The sequence below is a fragment of the Scyliorhinus canicula genome, chromosome 3 (assembly GCF_902713615.1).
Source record: "Scyliorhinus canicula chromosome 3, sScyCan1.1, whole genome shotgun sequence".
In the NCBI taxonomy this organism is placed as follows: Eukaryota; Metazoa; Chordata; class Chondrichthyes; order Carcharhiniformes; family Scyliorhinidae; genus Scyliorhinus; species Scyliorhinus canicula.
The window spans coordinates 135,451,489-135,475,431 of NC_052148.1; the positions used below are offsets into that span (position 1 = coordinate 135,451,489).

Here is a 23,943-nt window from a genome sequence, read left to right on the forward strand (position 1 = left end):
GAGGACATTTGGCAATTAGAGTCATAGACGTTTACAGCATGAAAACAGGCCCTTTGGCCCAACTTGCCCATGCCACCTAGGTATTACCACTAAGCTAGTCCCAATTCCCCAAATTTGGCCCATATACCTCCATATCCAACTATCCCATATAACTATCTAAATTATTTTAAAAGACAAAATTTGTATCAAGAAAAGCAGGCTGAGATGGCCAGACATCTATTGTCCAGATGGCCTCATTATGAATGCTTCACAGAGAATTGTAGCCGGCACCACTCCTGCCCCAACAGCCCTGGACACACCCATACGAGAGGTGCAAACACCCTGGATCACTGCTACACGAGCATCAAAGGTGCCTACCGCTCCATTCCCCAACCACATTTTGGCAAATCCTTTTTCTTTTTAAAAAAATTTAGAGTACCCAATTAATTTTTTTCAATTAAGGGGCAATTTAGTGTGGCCAATCCACCTACCCTGCACATCTCTTGCTTTGGGGGGTCGAAACCCAGGCAAACACGGGGAGAATGTGCAAACTCCACACGGACAGTGAACCAGAGCTGGGATCGAGCCTGGGACCTTGGCACCGTGAGGCAGCAGCACTAACCACTTGCCACCGTGCTGCTTCACTTTGGCAAATCCGACCACAAGTCGGTATTCTTAATTCCGGATTACAAACAGCAACTCAAGCGTGCTGAGTCAGGAAAACCGTGCAGTGCTGGTCCGAGGAATCTGAGGACACTCTCCGCGACTGCTTGGAGACTGTGGACTGGTACATATTCAAGGCCGCGGCAGCTAACCTGGACGAGTACGCAACCACCGTCACCGATGTCATCAGTAAGTGTGTTGAGGACTGTGTACCAAAGAAGACAATACGGGTATTCCCCAATCAGAAACCCTGGCTCAACCAAAGGGTTCACTCCCTGCTGAAGTTCCGGATGGAGGTGTTCAGGTCTGACGACCTTGACCGATATAAGAAATCCAGGTACAACATACAGAAAGCAATCAGGGATGCAAAAAGGCAATACCGCATCAATCTAGAGTCCCAGGCCAATTACACTAAGCCACAACTGTGGCAGGGCCTACACAAGATCATAGGATATAAAGCAAGGCCAGGCGGAATATCTGGGGCTGGAGCTTCCCTACCTGATGATCTGAACCAGTTCTATGCCGGCTTTGAGCAGTCAGCCAATGTATCAGTGCCACCCGCCCCAGCAGCCCTGGACACACCCATACCCACTATTATAGCCTCAGAGGTAAGAGCTGCCTTCTTGAAAGTGAATCCGTGGAAAGCGATGGGCCCCGACGGAATCCCTGGGCAAGCACTCAGAGCCTGGGCAGACCAGCTGGCAAGTGTATTCGCAGATATCTTCAACACCTCACTCCTCCGCTCTGAGGTCCCCATCTCCTTCAAGAAGACCACCATAATACCAGTACCAAAGAAGAACAAGGTGGCGTGCCTCAACAACTACCGACAGGTGGCCCTGACGTTTGTTATCATGAAATGCTTGAGCGGCTAGTCATGAGACGGATCACTGCCAGCCTCCCAGACAGTCTTGATCCACTGCAGTTTGCCGATCACCGCAACCGGTCCACAGCAGATGCTATCTTCCTGGCTCTTGTCACTTTAAGAAATGGAAGTCTGCTAAAGTTACTGCAGTGATGTCAGAGTGTGGGTGGAGCTGAGCTCTGGCTCTGCTTTTTAGTTTCACTTTCAGAAAAGCTTGGGTGTGTCTGTGTTTTTATTGGTTTTGTTTCAGTGTTGGAGCTGCTGTCAACCACAGAATGTGTAATGTTGTTCCCTCTGCCATGTAAAGACTAGGGGCGCAATTCTCCGCTGCCCACGACGGGTCGGAGAATAGCGGGAGGGCCTTCCCAACATTTTTCCCGCCCTCCCGCTATTCTCCCCCCCCCCCCCCCCCACGGCCGCCCCACGACACGAATCGCTGCTCGCCGTTTTTTACGGCGAACAGCGATTCTCCCCAGGCCGATGGGCCGAGTTCCCAGGTCTTTACGGCCGTTTTCACGAACGCAATCACACCTGCTCTCACCGTTCGTGAAAACGGACGCAAAGTGCCGTCCCGGACAACCATGGCACCGATTGGCACGGCCGTGCCAATGGTTGCATGGGCCTGCGATAGGTGGGCACCGATCGCGGGCAGCGGGTCCGATACCCGCGCACTATTTGTTCCTCCGCCGCCCCGCAGGATCAGTCCGCGGGGTAAAGGTAAAGGCTGCCCTCTTCAAGAAGGGAGTGAAGTTTGGGGTTCTTTACCCTGTCCGCTTGTGGGTGACTCATCAGAAGCAGGAATTCGCCGGAGGTGGTGGACTTTACGAGAGACCACGGACTGGGAGGTGTGAGAGGACATGAACTTTGGAGAGGAGCTTTGTATTTATAGTAAAATGTCTGGGGTGGGTATCGACAGAGGAGAGTGATGATGAGTGTGCTTTTTGTTCTTCTTTCTTTGTTGGTGGATTGGAGGGGAATGGGGAGGTTTTGGACCTTGGGCAGGGGTCACCATGCTAGCTGGGCGAGCTAGTTAACGGGAGTGAAGTGGGGGGTTGCCAGGAGGAAGGAGTGGGTCAGTTGGGGATGTAGTTGTTTCTTTGTTTGGGGATAGAGGGGGGCTGCTGACATGGGTGTAGTTGGTGTGGCGTTCTTGGGAAGGGAGAGATTGTGGTGGACATCCGCGGGTGGACCTTGAGGGGCGCATGAAGCGGGGCGGGGCTGGTCCAAGAAGGGGTATGGCTGATCAGCAGGCAAGGGGGGAAGGGGGCAGGCGGTCCGCCCCCCCCCCCCCCCCCCCCCCCCCCCCAGTTATGTGAAATATATGTTCACGCATCTGAGGAGTCTGAAGGCGGATGTACTGTTTCTGCAGGAGACGCACCTGAAGTTGGTTGATCAGGAGGCTGAAGAAGGGATGGATGGGGGCAGGGGTTCCACTCAGGGTTGGACATAAAGACGAGGAGAGTGACGATGTTGAAATGATGAAATGAAATGAAAATCACTTATTGTCACAAGTAGGCTTCAAAGGAAGTTACTGTGAAAAGCCCCTAGTCGCCACATTCCGGCACCTGTTTGGGGAGGCTGGTACGGGAGGTTGGCCAATAAGAGGGTGGTGTTTGAGGTGGGGAGCACTGTGGCCGATCCGGGGGGTAGGTATGTGGTGGTTACTGGGAAGCTGGAGAGGATGCCAATGGTCCTGGTTAATGCTTATGCCCCAAATTGGGATGATGTGGATTTTATGAGACACATGTTGGGGAGGATTCCAACCTTATGTGTGGTAGATTGAATCAGAAATAAATCAACAGGAATATACTAGCACGGCAAAATGTAAGAAAAGCAACACTGACTGATGTATATATAGCAGGAAGTGCTTACATTCGCAAGATGTCAGGGAGGTGGTGGCACAATGGTATGGTCACTGGACTAATAATCCAGAAATTCAGAATAATTCTCTGGGGACCTGGGTTCAAATCCTATCAAGGCAGATGGTGAAATTGGAATTCAATAAAAATTTAGAATTATGGGCAGAATTCTATGTGTCAGTTAGTGCCTATGTGGGGACTGAATCAGTGGTGTTCAGCGGCCTGGGGAAGCACCCATATGACATGTGGCACTACATTCACAGTGGGCAGTCAGCGGTGTGTTCAGCCAGATGGCTGCCTTGCAGGCTGCGGCAATGGCAGTCCATGCCCTGACACCCCGACACCATGGCCCAGCTCCTGGCTGCCCTCCACGACTTCCCCCGGCACTGGCAGATGCTCCCGACCAGCTGCACAACTGTCAGCATGCTATAGCAATGTTGGACACTTTCATACTCTTTCTCTGTCCCTCAGCAGCCAAGGCGCCTGTTTCCCAATTTTAGACACCACAAGTGAAGTAGGCAGTCGGTAATTCCACCTGCCGGAGGTGGAGCATCACAGGAGGCCCGGAGAAGGCCAGTTCGGGCCTGTTAATGATATGCCAATGGCATTTACTGTCCAATGTGCGTGTCTACGCCGGCGTGCGGTGTGGAACACATGCACGCCACTGTTGAAGCACTAGAGCATGGCATTCCATTAGGCACCCGGCGCTGACATCGATTCTCGGCTCACATGCAATTTACTGCCCAATTGCGTTTTGCAATTCTGGCCAACAGTGAATCCAACCCTATAAGTCGAATAATAACCATGTCGATTGTTGTAAAAACCCATCTGGTTCACTAACGTAATGTCCTTTAGGGAAGGAAATCTGCTGTTCTTACCTGGTCTGGCCTATATGTGACTCCAGACCCACAGCAATGTGGTTAACGATTAAGGTGCCCATTGAAATGACTTAATGGGCCAGTTCACGAGCAATTAAGGATGGGCTGGCCCAGCCAGCGGAGCCCAGATCCCATGAACAAATAAGAAAAATATTGCCAGTGAATTTCCTGTAGCTTCGCTCACAGTTTATTGGAGAAAATGGTATAGATTTTCCATGTGTTTGTGTTATTTGATCTACATGTATCTTCTTTATAATTATTAAAATGAACCATGTTTCAATAGCACCACCTTTGATAGAAGAGTAAGTGGTGGTATTAATGTTACAGTTCCACGCATTAATTTCAATGTATTTATTGGGAGCATTACAGTGAACGCAATCACCAGGAGGATACAGTATACAATTGGAGCAGCATCATTAGAATGAATCATCTAATTTGGAAGCAATACTAGGGGCGGCACGATAGCAAAGTGGTTAGCACTGTTGCTTCACAGTGCCAAGTTCCCAGGTTCGATTCCCGACTTGGGTCACTGTCTGTGTGGAGACTGCACATTCTCCCCGTATCTGAGTGCGTTTCCTCCGGGTGCTCCGGTTTCCTCCCACAAGTCCTGAAAGATGTGCTTGTTAGGTAATATGGACATTCTGAATTATCCCTCTGTGTACCCGAACAGGCGCTGGAATGAGGTGACTTCATTGCAGTGTTAATGTAAGCCTACTTGTGACAATAAAGATTATTATTATTAATTTCTAGATTCTACCACCAGACTTGGTTGTTTCCAGCACATATTAATCTCATATTAATCTGCGTCATGTAGGAAGTTGAGAACATTGAACTGTAAAACACAGTCCTTCCTGAATAAATTATCCTCATTTATCACAACATACATGTAGTACCAAAAGTCGCTTTTGATCAAATCATTCAAACACCAGATACAGAATGTCCTACTCCTGCCCCTGAATCCTATAAGATTAGCAATTCATACTCAATCTTTTATTGATAGTTATTTTTCAAACTCAGAATGAGAACTTTCATGTGATTGTCAAAATAACCACTGCTTCAGTTTTATTAAATGCTTTCTCTGGCTAATATTTTGCATTAATTTTTTACACTCACTGATTTACTGAGAGGCTTAGGTACAAACACATTAAAAATCAAATAACCTCTACACAGCAAAATACTTCTCTACTTTAAATATCTTCGATATAACACTTTACTCTAATATATTTTTTATGGAACCCAAAGAAACTATAATACACAATTAGTAACTTCAATCACCATCATAATAATTTCTCAATAGCACTTCAATGATGTAGGGCCAATCCACAGTCTTGAAAGTCTATTTGCATGTGTGTTGCCTTGTGTTGCCCTATTATGTATTTTCTTTTCATGTATTAAATGATCTGTTTGAGCAGCATGCAGAAAAATACTTTTCACAGTACCTCGGTACATGTGACAATAAACAAATCCATCCATCCATCTTGTCAATCAATCCCAGAACTATGGAGCCAAGGCTAATCAGATTCCAGGATAGCCTCACTCATTTCATTTCTGATTAGTTTACATTTTTTGTGACTGAATCACACTGTCAGAAACAATGGGCAGAATTTTAAGTGTCATTTCGGGCGTGAAAATCAATGCGAATCGCGCCGTTACAGCTGTTGCCAATTCGCACCGGAGATGCCAATAATGTTGCTCTTTTTAACTAGATACTGATATAACAGTTATTAATGATGATTTGCTTTTCAGAGTCGCCAGGTGTCAAATGATACCACCACAAGATTTTACCGGATATCGATCAAAGATCAAACAACCAGTTAGTTAGTTCAAGTTCAATGATAGTTTATTTACACACAAGGATTACTTCAACATGCAACATAAATTACACCTAACACTACAACAACCTGTACTTAACTTCTGGCACCTGGCTTTATGCAGAGGAACAAGGCCGTTGTTCAGATCTTGCATGGCTGGGTCTGGACAAGTGACTTTGTTTCTACTGGGCTCATCCGTCTGGTAGCGATCGTTGGTCTTGAACTTGTCTTCCGGTTGTGATGCTGCACTTGGTTTTAGGCGTAGGCCGGGGCCAAGAGAGACCGAGCGCCGGGGCCAAGAGAGACTGAACACATGGCAGTGTCTCTCTTTATCCTTCTGGGGTTTCGTGCTCTTTTGGGTGGTTCTTAGCTTTGGACCCAATAATTCAGAAGGCTTCAATTACTGCCTTGGCTAATAAAGGGGCGGGTGCCTTGATGGTGGGGCGTGTCCTGAGCAGTCATTGACCTTGGCTTTCTGGGCTCCCTGAGCAAGTGAGTGGCGCCAATGAATCTGTTTCTGTATCCGTTACCTGAGTACAGGTCTTTTGTTCTGGGGAAATGGGCCATTAGAGTGCAAAGTAGCTGGGGGTTTCGATAGCGTCTAGTTATGTGAGTTGCCAATATACATAAGCTCTGAGCGTCTGAGTCCTGGATTGACCATATTTCCCATGGTCCTTTGCAGGTGGCCATATTTCCCGGGATCCTTTATGAGTGGCCAACCCAGATGGCTACACAGCCGATTCCGATAGCGATCTTCCCACACCTAATCATTTTTTGGAGCTTGAGATTATTTGCACCTTGAACGAGATGTGGGGGATCCAAAGGCAATGGCACGGCCAGTTCCTCAGAGATCGGGGTGCTCTTTTTGAAGGGCGCCCCAATCTCAGGAAAATGCTACAGATCCCTCCCTACTTCATGCCGACAAAGACACCCCTGCCCCCAAATCGTCGGGACCAGCAGCCCCCCCCCCCCCCCCCCCATCCCCATCTGAGTAAAACCCCGCTGTGGGGTTTCCAAATGCCCTGCCCCTTGCAACATTCGAGGGGCCTTGTCCCCTCGGCGGCTACAATGGCCTACGAACGCCCTGGCATGGTCATCACATCTGGTTTCCATTTGTGGAGACCAGCTGTTATTTGTGCCGGCTTCATGTTGCGTCGGCGGGTGGGAGGATTGCAGGAGCTGAGAGAATTTGACTTAAAAGCCAATTAGATGTTTAATATGCTAAACTGGCTCACACCCAGTGGGGGCATGAACCAGATTATGTCTGCTGGGAGGTCTGGGAACATCATGCACGCTTTGGCGATCGGTGCAAATCCCGTTTCAGGGCCCTCCCGGTATTTTCCCAAAATAACCAGCATAATAGATTCCTCTAAAATAACGGGCTGTGTTGTATGGAACACCCGTAGATAGGACGTGAATGGACTTGTAAAACAGGGCACTGCACCATGCTGCCTGCTCACCCATCCCTATTTTACAAGCAGGGTAGAAGCGGAGGGGTGCCGGCCCATACATTAATTGCCCTGAAGGTCCTTTCCCCCCCCCTCCACACCTACTCCAATTTAATGGCTCCAGCAAGGTAATGGACTTAGTTGTTTCACCATGTCCATCACTGAATGCTTCCTTGATGTCAGCGAAGTACCGCCAATGGACACCACTCCTGGTGGCACTGTCGGTACAACAGAGCTGTTGGCCTCCAATTGGCTAGCAGTCATTTGAGGTGGGATTTCCTGAGCCAGTAGGGTAGAAGTCCCACGTCTACCTTATTAATGGCCAGGCTGTTAATGGCTGCAGGGCAGCCAGTGTTACCTTTTGTGGCTCTTCTCCCACCCTCCAACACCCCCTTCCCTCCCAATAACTTGGCCCTATGTTTTTTGGTGAACACAATTAAAAATTCAAAATATAAAAATCACTGACCATAAATTTGGGTTCAACTTCTTCCCGCAAACAAAGCGATGCAACTGTCTGGCTACATATACCCAATACAATCTCCACTCCCTCAGTTAACTGCTCATTTCCAGAGAGTCATGCAGTTGCTCTATCAAATGAACAAAATATGCCACCAGAAGCCTGTCTCTATCATTAAAAGTAACAATTTCCAACAAATTGCATTTACACAATGCCTTTCCATGGAAAAACATGAAAAAGCAGGTCACAGAGATGTGGTAAAAAAACTGTTTTTTAAATTGATTCATGGGAATGAAGTAGCCTCACGAGCAAGGCCCATCCCAAGATTACCCTTGAGAAGGTGACTTCAAGCTGTCCCTGTCTATTGGATTGGATTTGTTTATTGTCACGTGTACTGAGGTACAATGAATAGTACTTTTTCTACAAGCAGCTCAAACAGATCATTAAGTACATGAAAATAAATAAAAACAAAATACATAATAGGGCAACACAAGGTACACAATGTAAATACATAGACACCGACATCGGGTGAAGCATACAGGGGTACAATATTAATCAGGTCAGTCCATAAAAGGGTCATTTAGGAGTAATAGCGGGGAAGAAGCTGTTTTAGAATCTGTTTGTACGTGTTCTCAGTCTTTTGTATCTTCTGCCCGATGGAAGAAGTTGGAAGAGTAAGTCGGGTGGGAGGGGTCTTTGATTATGCTGCCCGCTTTCCCCAGGCAGCGGGAGGTGTAGATGGAGTCAATGGACAGGAGGCGGGTTTGTGTGATGGGCTGGGCTGTGTTCACGACTCTCTGAAGCTTCTTGTGGTCTTGGGCCGAGCAGTTGCCATACCAGGCTGTGATACAGCCAGACAGGATGCTTTCTATGGTGCATCTGTAAAAGTTGGTCAAAGTTAATGTGGACATGCCGAATTTCCTTACTTTCCTGAGAAAGTATAGGTTCTATTGTGCTTTCTTGGTGGTAGCCTCAACGTGGGTGGACCAGGACAGATTTTTGGTGATGTGCACCCCTAGGAATTTGAATGGAGTTCCAAGTTCCAGGATAGCAAATGTTGTCCCCTTGTTCAAGAAGGGGAGTAGAGACAAACCTGGTAACCAAAGACCAGTGAGCCTTACTTCTGTTGTGGGCAAAGTATTGGAAAGGTTTATAAGAGATAGGATGTATAATCATCTGGAAAGGAATAATTTGATTAGAGATAGTCAACATGGTTTTGTGAAGGGTAGGTCGTGCCTCACAAACCTTACTGAGTTCTTTGAGATGACCAAACAGGTGGATGAGGGTAAAGCAGTTGACGTGGTGTATATGGATTTCAGTAAAGCATTTGATAAGGTTCCCCACGGTAGGCTATTGCAGAGAATACAGAGGCATGTGATTCAGGGCGATTTAGCAGTTTGGATCAGAAATTGGCTAGCTGGAAGAAGACAAAAGGGCAGTGGTTGATGGGAAATGTTCAGACTGGAGTCCAGTTACTAGTGGTGTACCACAAGGATCTGTTTTGGGGCCACTGTTGTTTGTCATTTTTATAAATGACCTGGAGGAGGGCGTAGAAGGATGGGTGAGTAAATTTGAGGATGACACTAAAGTCGGTGGAGTTGAAGGATGTTACAAGTTATAGAGGGACATAGATAAGTTGCAGAGCTGGGCTGACAGGTGGCAAATGGAGTTCAATGCAGAAAAGTGTGAGGTGATTCATTTTGGAAGGAATAACAGGAAGACAGAGCACTGGGCTAATGGTAAGATTCTTGGTAGTGTGGGTGAGCAGAGAGATCTCAGTGTCCATGTACATAGATCCCTGAAAGTTGCCACCCAGGTTGAGAGGGTTGTAAGAAGGCGTACGGTGTGTTAGTTTTTATTGGTAGAGGAATTGAGTTTCGGAGCTATGAGGTCATGTTGCAGTGGTACAAAACTCTGGTGTGGCCGCATTTGGAGTATTGCATGCAGTTCTGGTCGCCGCATTATAGGAAGGATGTGGAAGCATTGGAATGGGTGCAGAGGAGATTTACCAGGATGTTGCCTGGTATGGAGGGAAGATCTTATGAGGAAAGGCTGAGGGACTTAAGGCTGTTTTCATTAGAGAGAAGGTTAAGAGGTTACTTAATTGAGGCATACAAGATGATCAGAGGATTAGATAGGGTGGACAGTGAGAGCCTTTTTCCTCGGATGGTGATGTCTAGCACGAGGGGACATAGCTTTAAATTGAGGGGAGATAGATACAGGACAGATGTCAGAGGTAGGTTCTTTACTCAGAGTAGTAAGGGCGTGGAATGCCCTGCCTGCAACAGTAGTGGACTCTCCAACACTAAACGCATTCAAATGGTCATTGGATAGACATATGGACGATAAGGGAATAGTGTAGATGGGCTTTAGAGGGGTTTCACGGTAGGCGCAACATCGAGGGCTGAAGGGCCTGTACTGCGCTGTAATGTTCTATGTTCTAACAGTGATATAATTCCAAATCAGCAGTGTGTGGGGCTTGGAGAGGAACCTGCAAATGAGCATTTTCCCATACATCTGCTGCCCTTGCCGTTCTAGGTGTTAGATGTTTTGGGATTGGAAGATGATGTTGAAGGAGGCTTGGCAAGTTGCAGTGGTGCATCCTGTAAGATGGTAAACACTGCTCCCACTGTGCATCAGTGGTGGATGGGATGAATGTTTGAGGGGGTAGGTGGGGTGCTGATAAAGCAGGCTGCTTTATCCTGCATGGTGTGGAGCACCTCGAGTGTTGTTGGACCAGCTCTCATTCAAGCATTTTAGAAGCCAGAAAAGAATAGGAATGGACGACTGAAAGTGTGGCAAAATAACTGAGCTTTAAGGAAGCTCTTGAAGGCTTGGTTGAGAGGCGGAGAATTTAAGAGATAATGTCCCAGTGAGGGATCTAAGTAGCTGTAGGTATGACATCAACATTTGAGCAAAGGAATGGGAGATGCACAGAATGCCATGGCCAAAGGAATGAAGAATGAGTTGGGGGCTAGAGGGAAAGCAATTTTAAACACTGGGTTATCAGGGGCCTGTGTAGCTTTAGCAAAAATGGGAAAATGGAATTTAAAGTGGGAAAGGCTACAAACAAGTTAAAATGGGAGATTGGTCAGTAGAGGATTGACATAATGCGAAGTGGCAAAAGCATGAATGAAGATTTTGGTTTGAGGTAGGGTTTGTCGCCAGTGCCTGATATGGAAAGGAGGCTTTTGAGAGAGGGGAAGCAATGCAAACCTGGTTGGAGGAGTTAAAATAGAGAGTTGAAAGAGAAATCAAAAAATATGTGGGGGAGGGCATAAACATATTGTGTAAGCTTTTGCAACGTCAGAAATTTGGGCGCAAACTGTGTAGTCAGGCGACAATTACAGTGAGTCTGCACTAAAATGTATTTGCAGAATCATAAATGTTAAATCGTCCATGAACCAGGACACTTGGTAGTTAAAGTTCCATTTCATGCCCTTGATCCAGAAACTATGGGAAATCTCTTGTCCAAAGTCTTATATACACCCACTGAAATGAAAGGCTATTTTAGCTGAAAATTTGTAAGCAGGTCACTGTGCCTGAATCACTAAAGACTGGAATCAGAATAACTACCACATCCACCTGCACTGGTCTCCAAATCCAATAAACAAATTATACTTAGAAAGTGATTATTCTGATAAACTAGCAATCATTTCAACAGAGAACAATTTCATAGAAAAATTGTTCTTATAATTGATGCAGTTGCTTTAGTCAGCCAGGTGATAACAAAAAAATAATTCATCTTTAACTGTGCCATGATACATTAATATCTCTGATGATGGCTGTGTTGCTATTCTTGTTCTTACCATTTTAATAATTCACTGTTGCTTGTCAAATTAACAAATTATAGTAAGTATCAGAAGCCTGCAGATGGCATAAATCATATGAGAAATAGTTCTAAAATATTCATCAATTTACAATATTATCATGCCATATTTAGTGTTCTAAAAAGGAAAAGATGTGGGTGCGATAAATGCAGCAAACTCTTGAATGCTAAGTCTGTATTGTATAGTGTCCTGTATGCATGAAAAATTGTTTTGAGAATTCCTGCGTTTCAATCAGAGAAATTATTACCCCTCCAATTGGTCGCCTGTCATGAGCATAGGTCAAGTCTCTAAAGTTCTAATAATCAATTCATAACAGCTCTTATGCACTACTGCTTTTGGAATCCAGTCTTTGTTCAGTTGACTGAGAAATGATGTTTCCTACAGAGTTCAAAATGCAGTCCCTTCAATCGTCACAGATCCCTTGTCTATCAGTTCCTGTACATTACCAACAAGACCTCATTTATTCCCCCAACATGTCAACATCTAATTAACTCCACTCATTACAAGATTTATTCCATTTGGAAAAGTAGGGAAGCACCATCTAGCCGGTTTACCAGCAGAGGACACTGGAGTTTATGGAACAGTCGGACTTTATTGCAGGTCGACTTTCAAAATAATAATTCTTTGTCGGAGCCTTAAATGTTGTGTGACAGCTGATAATTTTAGGGATTAATTGTATATCAATTCCCTATGAAACGTTTGTGCAGTAACATATACAAATGGAACTCCGAGGTAAGGAACTGTAGCTACCACATAGCTGCATTGAATACATGATAAGACATTAAAATTGGTAAACCAGTCAGATAGCCATAAAAAGGTGAAAAACGGGGATTACAGGTGGGATGCTCAGGAACAAATCACACTTCTGCAGAAATGTGTTCTCCACTTAAAATGTCATTGGAGCAACATTGAGCAAGTTATACTTCCTTCTGGCTAGAAACACTTTATTTTGGTCATCCAAATTTTTTAAAAGTTTCCACCAGTGTCACTCATCAGCATAAGTGCAAATAAACATGAGCAAGAATTAAAAAATACGAAGGGCAGTTCTGAAACAGGACTTGTGTTTTTAGATATAATCTTTAGTTTTAGGATATAATCTTTAGTCTAAGGAATTGAAGTTCTCAATGTGGTTAATTAGGGGCATCTGGTCGAGAATCTGGTAAACACAACGGATGTCAATGTAACCAAAAGAAACCTGGGTTTATTACAAAGATAGCCTATGTTTACTAAATGGGATCAGAGTGGACTTGAACAATGGATGACCTACTATTAAGCTTGTGGTAGAGTACAATTATTATTTCAATTTAATTAAAAAAATGTATTTAATGCCCAGATGAAAAGAGGTTGGAGTATTTGGTCAATGAAGAGAATCCCCGATAGGGACAGAAATTTGTAAACCTAATTAGCAATATACATTAATCATTTGGGTTATGGAATCAGAGTTGTGTTGAAGGTTAAATGATTCATTTACATTTCTGTTTGAGGACATCCTGAAGTTACCATGTTGTCATAAGATGGGCTGTGGGGCAAAAGGTTCTTTAAGTTATCCGAGTGTTTTGTCAGAAAGCAGGCAGTTGCACTTTTGCTTTGGTGTATACTGCATCTGACTAGGTTGAGAGAGCCAATAGGAAATGATTGTTAGCAGGCCTGCACTTTAATCAGGGAAAATACTAACTTCACCGATCACTGTACAGAATGCGGGTGTGGCACATGCTTGGTTTGGACTTCATGAAGGAAAGTGCAGCTGGAAGAATTGTCTAATTTGAAGCTAGAGGAAGAAATCTACACTGGCCCTTTCAGTGAAAGCAGTTAACCTTATGCCATAAGGTTGGAGTCAGTCAGTTTGGAGACTTTGAATTTGTGGGGGCGTGGAGGTGGGGGTGAAAGAAAAGCTGGAAGATTTGCCTAGCTTGGAACTACAGGAAAAAATCTACAGTAACCCTCATGGTGAAAATCAGCAGTTAGCTTGGAGAATGCAATGAATCCAAAGTTTGAGTTGAGACGCCACAGTTGAAGTTTTGAAGAAAATTTGGAGGATCGCTTAGCCAAAAGCAAATGGATGTCCATAAAATTTCATACCTCAGTGAAACCTGGAATACGGAGAAGAATTAAGAGTGAATTCCACAGGACTGTGGCATATCTTTGGGTTGGTCCCAGAAAAGTGAATAAACCATCGGGATTCTTGTGATATACAAGGAAACTCGAGGAAAGTAACAAGTAAAAATGAGTTTATAGAAAAAGTCTTTATTAGCTATCGTGTTGTTAGTGTTTGATTGCTCTTTATATACTGTAGTTTTGTTTTCATTTAAAAACCTGACATTTTGTGGCATAATCTGGATGTCCAGATTTCTCTTTAAATGTTAACAGAACTGAACAGGATTGCAACACCTTAATAAGGTTGCGTATTCTGATGAGTAGCTTACCTCCTGACCTTTTAATGTATCTTCTACATCTCCAATTGTAAATCAGGAGTTTAATGAAACGCTCACTACTTGCCTACATAGGCACAGCTACAATACTCAAGAAACTGACACCATCCAATCAGAGAAGTCCATTTGACTGGCACTCACAACTCAATATAATCCCCTCTGCTGTGGCTGCTGTGTGCAATATTTATAGAATGCACCAGAGCAACCTCCCAAGATTACCCAGTCCTATGAATCTCTACACCAAGAAGGATAACAATAGCGATATTGTGGTTACCACATCCGCTCCAATTTATGCACCATAACCTAACATCATTGTCAGGACACTTTCACCATGTGGACAACCGTGATTCAAGGTGGTTCACCAATTTTGTACAAAATTTTGTATGCGTGGGCAAAATATACATTCAAAAGCAGCCATATTGCTGAAAAGGGCTTAGTTACTAAGAGTGAACATATTTATTTTGCATAAAGGAGAAAACATTGTATATTTTGTGTTAAAATCCTATGGGTGCGGAGGTGCTGTGTCTACTGACATCCCAGACATTTCTAAAGATCACTAACATACAATTTATTGAATGATCAATAGAAAATAATGAACACATTTGTGGTGTATCTATATCTCGCACGGTAGCACAGTGGTTAGTACTGTTGCTTCACAGCGCCAGGGTCCTAGGTCAATTCCCGGCTTGGGTCACTGTCTATGCGGAGTCTGCACGTTCTCCCTGTGTCTGCGTGGGTTTCCTCCGGGTGCTCCGGTTTCCTCCCACAAGTCCCGAAAGACGTGCTGTTAGGTGAATTGGACATTCTGAATTCTCCCTCAGTGTACCCGAACAGGTGCCAGGAATTTGGCGACTAGGGGCTTTTCACAGTAACTTTATTGCAATGTAAGCCTATTTGTGACAATAAAGATTATCAGCCAGAAGAATTCTTGACTGCACGTTCTGAAAGAAAGAAAGAAAGAAAGAAGGAAAGAAAGATAAAAATGTCTTACTTGCCAATTATTACCAAACATAACACTGTGCCCACAAAAGTTAATAAGGTCTAAATGTCCTGTGTAGATCGTAAATAAAAAGACATGACGTTTAAACTATAGAGTCATATAGAAGAAAAAGCCACAATTTTAGATTCCTTGAATCTTTACAAAGCAGAACACAACTCATGACTGATAAAATTGAAGTCCATCAAAAAGGGACAAAATCTTTTTCAAGCTCTTTTCAAAACCACAATACCAACAACAGCCTTTTAAGTTTAGGGGTACACAACGCAACTGCTATCGGCTTAAAGCTGTCAGTTTCCTTAGAAACCAGAACTACTCAGGTCAACACCAATTTAAAGAACCACTTTATAGTATTTTCAGTATTTTACAATTACCAGTAAAAAAAAAGTATATAGGCCAAACCGTGCACACGTAAAATTATATATTTGGTACATAAAGCTACAAGCTAATATATCTAAGCTCAGTAATAAGTCAGTAAATGCTTTTCCAATTTATTTTGGTGGACATTTTATTTTAGTTTCTGATTGTGTAATCAGTATTTCAATAAGATAAGTAGATTATACAATCAGTTTTTTTTGTTCTCTCAGGTTTTGAACAACATCGGGGAAATGGATGATATGCAATGTAATGTTATGCCGGGGAGAGGATCAGACTTCAACGTACAATGAGTTCTGGATCTCAGTCATACATTGAGAGGATCTACAAGCAAAGACTTACCTACATGGCCGAGGAAAAGCAACATTATTAAGAATGAACTGGATAGTTGCACAAGTCACATAGTTACCAGCAGACAACTTGTATAAACACACAAGTGAAGACAACGAAGGAAGTCTTTAGTACTTCATCTCAGCAGAGGAAGACAAGTACAATTCACGAGAAGAGTAAAAATAAATGTAAATTCAAAATTTAGGTTCTTGAGTGCTGCTGTATATTTCTAAATTGATAGTTCGAAGGTATTTTGATAACATTGCTAAATCACATAAACAGTTCCTTCAGCTCGAAGACTTAACGGCTGACCCGAACTACATGCATGAATAAAAGCTCAAACCTTTGAAATGTTAAACTCAGGTCCTGCGCAAATCAGGGCAAATAACACATTTCTGTGCAAAGAAATTCTAATGCTACATCTGTTCAAAGCTTCTGCTACATTTCTATTAAGGAATCACAGGAACCCTGCCAAAAAATACCTAAATCTAAATTGTAATTTCCTATCTTGGTGATTTTCCAGTCATTTTACACAACGTAACGTGAACTTTAAATATTCTGCAGAGCGGTTTTTTTCCAATTTTGATCTTAACTTCGATAAAGCACAGAGGATTTCTGAGGTTGAAACTAAGTGGCAACAATCTGCTGCAATACAACAATCCAATGCACTGTTGTAGAATTCATCATCAACCTGAAGTTTTCCGGTTACCTCCCACCAAGGCAGAAGAAGTGAATACATCATCATTTGGAATCACAGAATAAACGTGCAGGAGACAGCAATTAGGTTTATTGTGATTGACAGTTGATAATTAAACACAAACAGAAGGAGGAGGCTCCATAAACATCCCCATCTTCAATGATGGCCCAGTCCAGCAATTGAGTGCCAAGTAGATTATCATCTCAGTCTTCTCCCAAAGTCCCCAGCATCAGAGATATCAGGCGGGATTCTCTGATCCTGAGGCTAAGTGTTGACACCGATGTAAATGCCGTCGCAGTCAACATGGCCTCAGGATCAGCAATTCTGGCCTCTACAGGGGGCCAGCATGGCACTGGAGCAACCTACAGCGTTCCAGCTGCCAATCCCAGCGTCAACTGGGCGCTGTGGGGTCCGCACACCGGCGCCAATGCGCACATGCCCCAGGGCACACTGAGGCACAGGGCGTAGAGGTTGATCTCCACCCCAACAGGACCCGCCTGCGAGCAATTAGCAAGTCAAAGGCTAAAATATCCACTCCTGCCCCCTGCCCCCATCTGTAGCTCCTGCAGGTCTGACACCCCAAATATGGCCCCCAAGGGACTGGGGTCCAAGACCAAGTGAAGAATCACCAATGAGATGCTGAAAAAAGAGCCCCAAAATTTCTCCAACTTCAGGCAGGACCAACTTATATTACATGGTTGGCCGGGCCTCTCCCACATCGCCCGCAAGTGTCCTCCACACCCCCGAACAACCGGCTTATCCTTGGCCTCGTCAGGTGAGCCCTGTGTACCACCTTTAACTGTATTAACCCGTCTCGCACACGAGGTTGAGCCTTTCACCCTCCACAACGCCTCACACTACCTCTTCTCCAGCACCACTCCCAGATCCTTGCCTCACTTTGCCTTGGCCCCTCCAAACGACACCGTATCTCCCTGCAGGATGGGTTGTGCTTGATGATGGGGTGATTTGTTGCATTGGGTTGAGGAGCTGGGCTGGGTTGAGATTCTGCTGTTATTAGATTGGGTTCAGATGCCGGAGTGGGTTATTGGGTGGTGGGTTTCAGATACTGGGGTGGGTTATCGGGTGGGGTTCAGAGGCTGGGGTGGGTTATTGGGGTGGGACACAGAGGCCGGGGTGGGGCTCAGATGCCGGGATGGGTTATTGGGTGGGGTTCAGATGCCGGGTGGGTTATTGAGTGGGGGTCAGATGCCGGATGGGTTATTGAGTGGGGGTCAGATGCTGGGTGGGTTATTGAGTGGGGGGTCAGATGTCGGGTGGGTTATTGAGTGGGGGGGTCAGATGCTGGGTGGGTTATTGAGTGGGGGTCAGATGGCGGGTGGGTTAGTGAGTGGGGGTCAGATGCGGGGGTGGGTTATTTTGTAGGTTATTGGGTGGGGTTCAGATGCTGGGGTGGGTTATTGGGTGGGGTTCAGATGCTGGGGTGGGGTTCAGATGCTGGGGTGGGTTATTGGGTGGGGTTCAGATGTTGGGGTGGGATATTGGGTGGGGTTCAGATGCTGGGGTGGGTTCAGATGCTGGGGTGGGCTATTGGGTGGGGTTCAGATGCTGGGGTGAGATATTGGGTGGGGTTCAGATGCTTGGGTGGGTTATTGGGTGGGGTTCAGGCGCTGGGGTGGTTATTGGGTGGGGCTCAGATGCCGGGATGGGTTATTGGGTGGGGTTCAGATGCCGGGTGGGTTATTGAGTGGGGGTCAGATGCCGGATGGGTTATTGAGTGGGGGTCAGATGCTGGGTGGGTTATTGAGTGGGGGGTCAGATGTCGGGTGGGTTATTGAGTGGGGGGGTCAGATGCTGGGTGGGTTATTGAGTGGGGGTCAGATGGCGGGTGGGTTAGTGAGTGGGGGTCAGATGCGGGGGTGGGTTATTTTGTAGGTTATTGGGTGGGGTTCAGATGCTGGGGTGGGTTATCGGGTGGGGTTCAGATGCTGGGGTGGGGTTCAGATGCTGGGGTGGGTTATTGGGTGGGGTTCAGATGTTGGGGTGGGATATTGGGTGGGGTTCAGATGCTGGGGTGGGTTCAGATGCTGAGGTGGGCTATTGGGTGGGGTTCAGATGCTGGGGTGAGATATTGGGTGGGGTTCAGATGCTGGGGTGAGATATTGGGTGGGGGTCAGACGCTGGGGTAGGTTATTGGGTGGGGTTCAGATGCTTGGGTGGGTTATTGGGTGGGGTTCAGGCGCTGGGGTGGTTATTGGGTGGGGTCCGGATGCTGGGGTGGGTTATTGGGTGGGGTTCAGGCGCTGGGGTAGTTATTGGGTGGGGTTCGGATGCTGGGGTGGGTTATTGGGTGGGGTTCAGACGCTGGGGTGGGCTATTGGGTGGGGTTCAGACGCTGGGGTGGGCTATTGGGTGGGGTTCAGACGCTGGGGTGGGCTATTGGGTGGGGTTCAGACGCTGGGGTGGGCTATTGGGTGGAGTTCAGACGCTGGGGTGGGCTATTGGGTTGAGAGTTTTTTTACTGCCTTCTGTCTCCATCCGCTCTAATCGCACACATTAAGTGATATTGTAGCAGGCAAAGTCATTGAAACACACTGGTCGGTGAATATCTACTTTAATTCGCAAGTGGCAGGCTGGGGTGTAAGGAATAATTTTGATTTTGGATGATCCGCTCGTTTTGAAGGGACCAAAAGTTGAAATTACTCTCCCGTCCAGTCCAATTTTCACCCGGATCCGTTCTCCCACCCCCTCCCTGCTCTGTTCCTTCCCCCTGCACGCTCCATATTCCTCCTCTCTCAACACTCTATTCCCCATCCTACCAGTTTCTCTCGGCTCCCCTCGCCCTCTGCTCCCGCACCCCTCCGCACACCCTCTGTTCCCGCTCGCTCTATCCCCCTCCCCTCCCTGTTCTCTCTATCCCCCTCCCCTCCCTGTTCTCTCTATCCCCCTCCCCTCCCTGTTCTCTCTATCCCCCTCCCCGCTCTCTCTATCCCCCTCCCCGTTCTCTCTATCCCCCTCCCCTCCCCGCTCTCTCTGTCCCCCTCCCCTCCCCGCTCTCTGTCCCCCTCCCCTCCCCGCTCTCTCTATTCCCCCTCCCCTCCCTGCTCTCTCTATTCCCCCTCCCCTCCCCGCTCTCTCTATCCCCCTCCCCTCCCCGCTCTCTCTATCCCCCTCCCCTCCCCGCTCTCTCTATCCCCCTCCCCTCCCCGCTCTCTCTATCCCCCTCCCCTCCCCGCTCTCTCTATCCCCCCTCCCCTCCCCGCTCTCTCTATCCCCCTCCCCTCCCCGCTCTCTCTATCCCCCTCCCCGCTCTCTCTATTCCCCTCCCCGCTCTCTCTATTCCCCCGCTCTCTCTATCCCGGTCCCCCGCTCTCTCTATCCCGGTCCCCCGCTCTCTCTATCCCCCTCCCCGCTCTCTCTATCCCCCTCCCCGCTCTCTCTATCCCCCTCCCCGCTCTCTCTATCCCCCTCCCCGCTCTCTCTATCCCCCTCCCCGCTCTCTCTATTCCCCTCCCCTCCCCTCCCCTCCCCGCTCTCTCTATTCCCCTCCCCTCCCCGCTCTCTCTATTCCCCTCCCCTCCCCGCTCTCTCTATTCCCCTCCCCGCTCTCTCTATTCCCCTCCCTCCCCGCTCTCTCTATCCCCCTCCCCTCCCCGCTCTCTCTATTCCCCTCCCCTCCCCGCTCTCTCTATCCCCCTCCCCTCCCCTCCCCGCTCTCTCTATCCCCCTCCCCTCCCCGCTCTCTCTATCCCCCTCCCCTCCCCGCTCTCTCTATCCCCCTCCCCTCCCCGCTCTCTCTATCCCCCTCCCCTCCCCGCTCTCTCTATCCCCCTCCCCTCCCCGCTCTCTCTATCCCCCTCCCCGCCCCGCTCTCTCTATCCCCCTCCCCGCCCCGCTCTCTCTATCCCCCTCCCCGCCCCGCTCTCTCTATCACCCTCCCCGCCCCGCTCTCTCTATCCCCCCTCCCCGCTCTCTCTATCCCCCTCCCCGCTCTCTCTATCCCCTCCCCTCCCCGCTCTCTCTATCCCCCTCCCCTCCCCGCTCTCTCTATCCCCCTCCCCGCCCCGCTCTCTCTATCCCCCTCCCCGCCCCGCTCTCTCTATCCCCCTCCCCGCCCCGCTCTCTCTATCCCCCTCCCCGCCCCGCTCTCTCTATCCCCCTCCCCTCCCCGCTCTCTCTATCCCCCTCCCCGCCCCGCTCTCTCTATCCCCCTCCCCGCCCCGCTCTCTCTATCCCCCTCCCCGCCCCGCTCTCTCTATCCCCCTCCCCGCCCCGCTCTCTCTATCCCCCTCCCCGCCCCGCTCTCTCTATCCCCCTCCCCGCCCCGCTCTCTATCCCCCTCCCCTCCCCGCTCTCTCTATCCCCTCCCCGCTCTCTCTATCCCCCTCCCCTCCCCGCTCTCTCTATCCCCCTCCCCTCCCCGCTCTCTCTATCCCCCTCCCCTCCCCGCTCTCTCTATCCCCTCCCCGCCCCGCTCTCTCTATCCCCCTCCCCGCCCCGCTCTCTCTATCCCCCTCCCCGCCCCGCTCTCTCTATCCCCCTCCCCGCCCCGCTCTCCTCTATCCCCTCCCCGCCCCGCTCTCTCTATCCCCCTCCCCGCCCCGCTCTCTCCCCCTCCCCGCCCCGCTCTCTCTTTCCCCCTCCCCGCCCCGCTCTCTCTATCCCCCTCCCCGCCCCGCTCTCTCTATCCCCCTCCCCGCCCCGCTCTCTCTATCCCCCTCCCCGCCCCGCTCTCTCTATCCCCCTCCCCGCCCCGCTCTCTCTATCCCCCTCCCCGCCCCGCTCTCTCTATCCCCCTCCCCGCCCCGCTCTCTCTATCCCCCTCCCCGCCCCGCTCTCTCTATCCCCCTCCCCTCCCCGCTCTCTCTATTCCCCTCCCCTCCCGCTCTCTCTATCCCCCTCCCCTCCCGCTCTCTCTATTCCCCTCCCCTCCCCGCTCTCTCTATTCCCCTCCCCGCTCTCTCTATTCCCCTCCCCTGCCCGCTCTCTCTATCCCCCTCCCCGCTCTCTCTATTCCCCTCCCCTCCCCGCTCTCTCTATTCCCCTCCCCTCCCCGCTCTCTCTATTCCCCTCCCCTCCCCGCTCTCTCTATTCCCCTCCCCTCTCTCTCTATTCCCCTCCCCTCTCTCTCTATTCCCCTCCCCTCTCTCTCTATTCCCCTCCCCTCCCCGCTCTCTCTATTCCCCTCCCCTCCCCTCCCCGCTCCTCCCCTCCCCGCTCTCTCTATTCCCCTCCCCGCTCTCTCTATTCCCCTCCCCTCCCCGCTCTCTCTATTCCCCTCCCTCCCCGCTCTCTCTATTCCCCTCCCCTCCCCTCCCCGCTCTCTCTATTCCCCTCCCCTCCCCGCTCTCTCTATTCCCCTCCCCTCCCCGCTCTCTCTATTCCCCTCCCCTCCCCGCTCTCTCTATTCCCCTCCCCTCCCCGCTCTCTCTATTCCCCTCCCCTCTCTCTCTATCCCCCTCCCCTCCCCGCTCTCTCTATTCCCCTCCCCTCTCTCTCTATCCCCCTCCCCGCTCTCTCTATTTTCCCCTCCCCTCCCCGCTCTCTCTATTCCCCTCCCCTCCCGCTCTCTCTATTCCCCTCCCCTCCCTCTCTATTCCCCTCCCCTCCCTCTATTCTCCCTCCCCTCCCTCTCTCTATTCCCCTCCCCTCCCCGCTCTCTCTATTCCCCTCCCCTCCCCGCTCTCTCTATTCCCCCCCTCCCCGCTCTCTCTATCCCCTCCCCGCTCTCTCTATTCCCCTCCCCTCCCCGCTCTCTCTATTCCCCTCCCCTCCCCGCTCTCTCTATTCCCCCTCCCCTCCCCGCTCTCTCTATTCCCCCTCCCCTCCCCGCTCTCTCTATTCCCCCTCCCCTCCCCGCTCTCTCTATTCCCCCTCCCCTCCCCGCTCTCTCTATTCCCCTCCCCTCCCCGCTCTCTCTATTCCCCCTCCCCTCCCCGCTCTCTATTCCCCCTCCCCTCCCCGCTCTCTCTATTCCCCTCCCCTCCCCGCTCTCTCTATTCCCCCTCCCCTCCCCGCTCTCTCTATTCCCCCCTCCCCTCCCCGCTCTCTATATTCCCCCTCCCCTCCCCGCTCTCTCTATTCCCCCTCCCCTCCCCGCTCTCTCTATCCCCCTCCCCCCCCCCGCTCTCTCTACCCCCCTCCCCTCCCCGCTCTCTCTACCCCCCTCCCCTCCCCGCTCTCTCTACCCCCCTCCCCTCCCCGCTCTCTCTACCCCCCTCCCCTCCCCGCTCTCTCCCCTATCCCCCTCCCCCCCCGCTCTCCTATTCCCCCTCCCCTCCCCGCTCTCTCTATTCCCCTCCCCCTCCCCCCGCTCTCTCTATTCCCCTCCCCTCCCCGCTCTCTCTATTCCCCTCCCCTCCCCGCTCTCTCTATTCCCCCCCTCCCCTCCCCGCTCTCTCTATTCCCCCTCCCCTCCCCGCTCTCTCTATTCCCCCTCCCCTCCCCCTCTCTCTATTCCCCTCCCTCCCCGCTCTCTCTATTCCCCTCCCCTCCCCGCTCTCTCTATTTCCCCTCCCCTCCCCGCTCTCTCTATTCCCCTCCCCTCCCCGCTCTCTCTATTCCCCTCCCCGCTCCTCTATTCCCCTCCCCTCCCCGCTCTCTCTATTCCCCTCCCCTCCCCGCTCTCTCTATTCCCCTCCCCTCCCCGCTCTCTCTATTCCCCTCCCCTCCCCCGCTCTCTCTATTCCCCTCCCCTCCCCGCTCTCTCTATCCCCTCCCCTCCCCGCTCTCTCTTCCCCTCCCCTCCCCGCTCTCTCTATTCCCCTCCCCTCCCCGCTCTCTCTATTCCCCTCCCCTCCCCGCTCTCTCTATTCCCTCTTACTGAGCGTCAGCCGTTGACGTTGACTCACCGCGCTGACGTCACGCTCCCGGATGACGGTTGAGAGCGGGGCTTCGCCGTTTCGTTTCCGAACGTTTGAGAACGCGGCGTTCCAATGGGCGCTCGCGCCGCTCCCAGCACAACAAACACTGGGCGCGCTCCAGCTCCCGCGCCCCCCGCGTCAGCGCGCCGCTTCCGCTGCTCCTCTGACGGGCGGGGCCCGGGTTCGCGCGCTTGCGCATTCAGGATAGAGAGCTGCCAAGTGGACCGATGGTTTCGTGTAGATTTTCCAATAGTTGGTGACGTATCTTACTTTAAACGCAACGTATTTTCAAATTTTTCATATAAAAATTGCAAGCGATTCATTTTAATAGGTCTACGATCTTCGTCACTCCTTTTGTACAGTGTCAAACACAACATTTCTGAAACATCCATTCATACCTCACCACATTGAATATACAACACAAAAACAGAGCTGCCAGCCAGCCCTTGTGTGTACTGTCCTCAAACCATCGTTAATCATCTACATGTATCTTAAAGAATAAAGCTA

The 23,943-nt window shown here is 49.4% G+C and overlaps 1 protein-coding gene across 2 annotated transcripts in view; it reads right to left on the reverse strand.

Moving 5' to 3' along the window:
• The window catches only part of LOC119962983 (kelch-like protein 5), a 174,029-nt gene extending 150,435 nt beyond the window's left edge, over positions 1–23,594 (reverse strand). For both annotated transcript variants that reach the window (XM_038791406.1, XM_038791405.1), the window contains exon 1: positions 23,425–23,594. The gene's annotated coding sequence lies outside the window, so the exon portion shown is untranslated. The remainder of the gene's footprint in view (positions 1–23,424) is intronic.
• Positions 23,595–23,943: the final 349 nt, after the last annotated feature.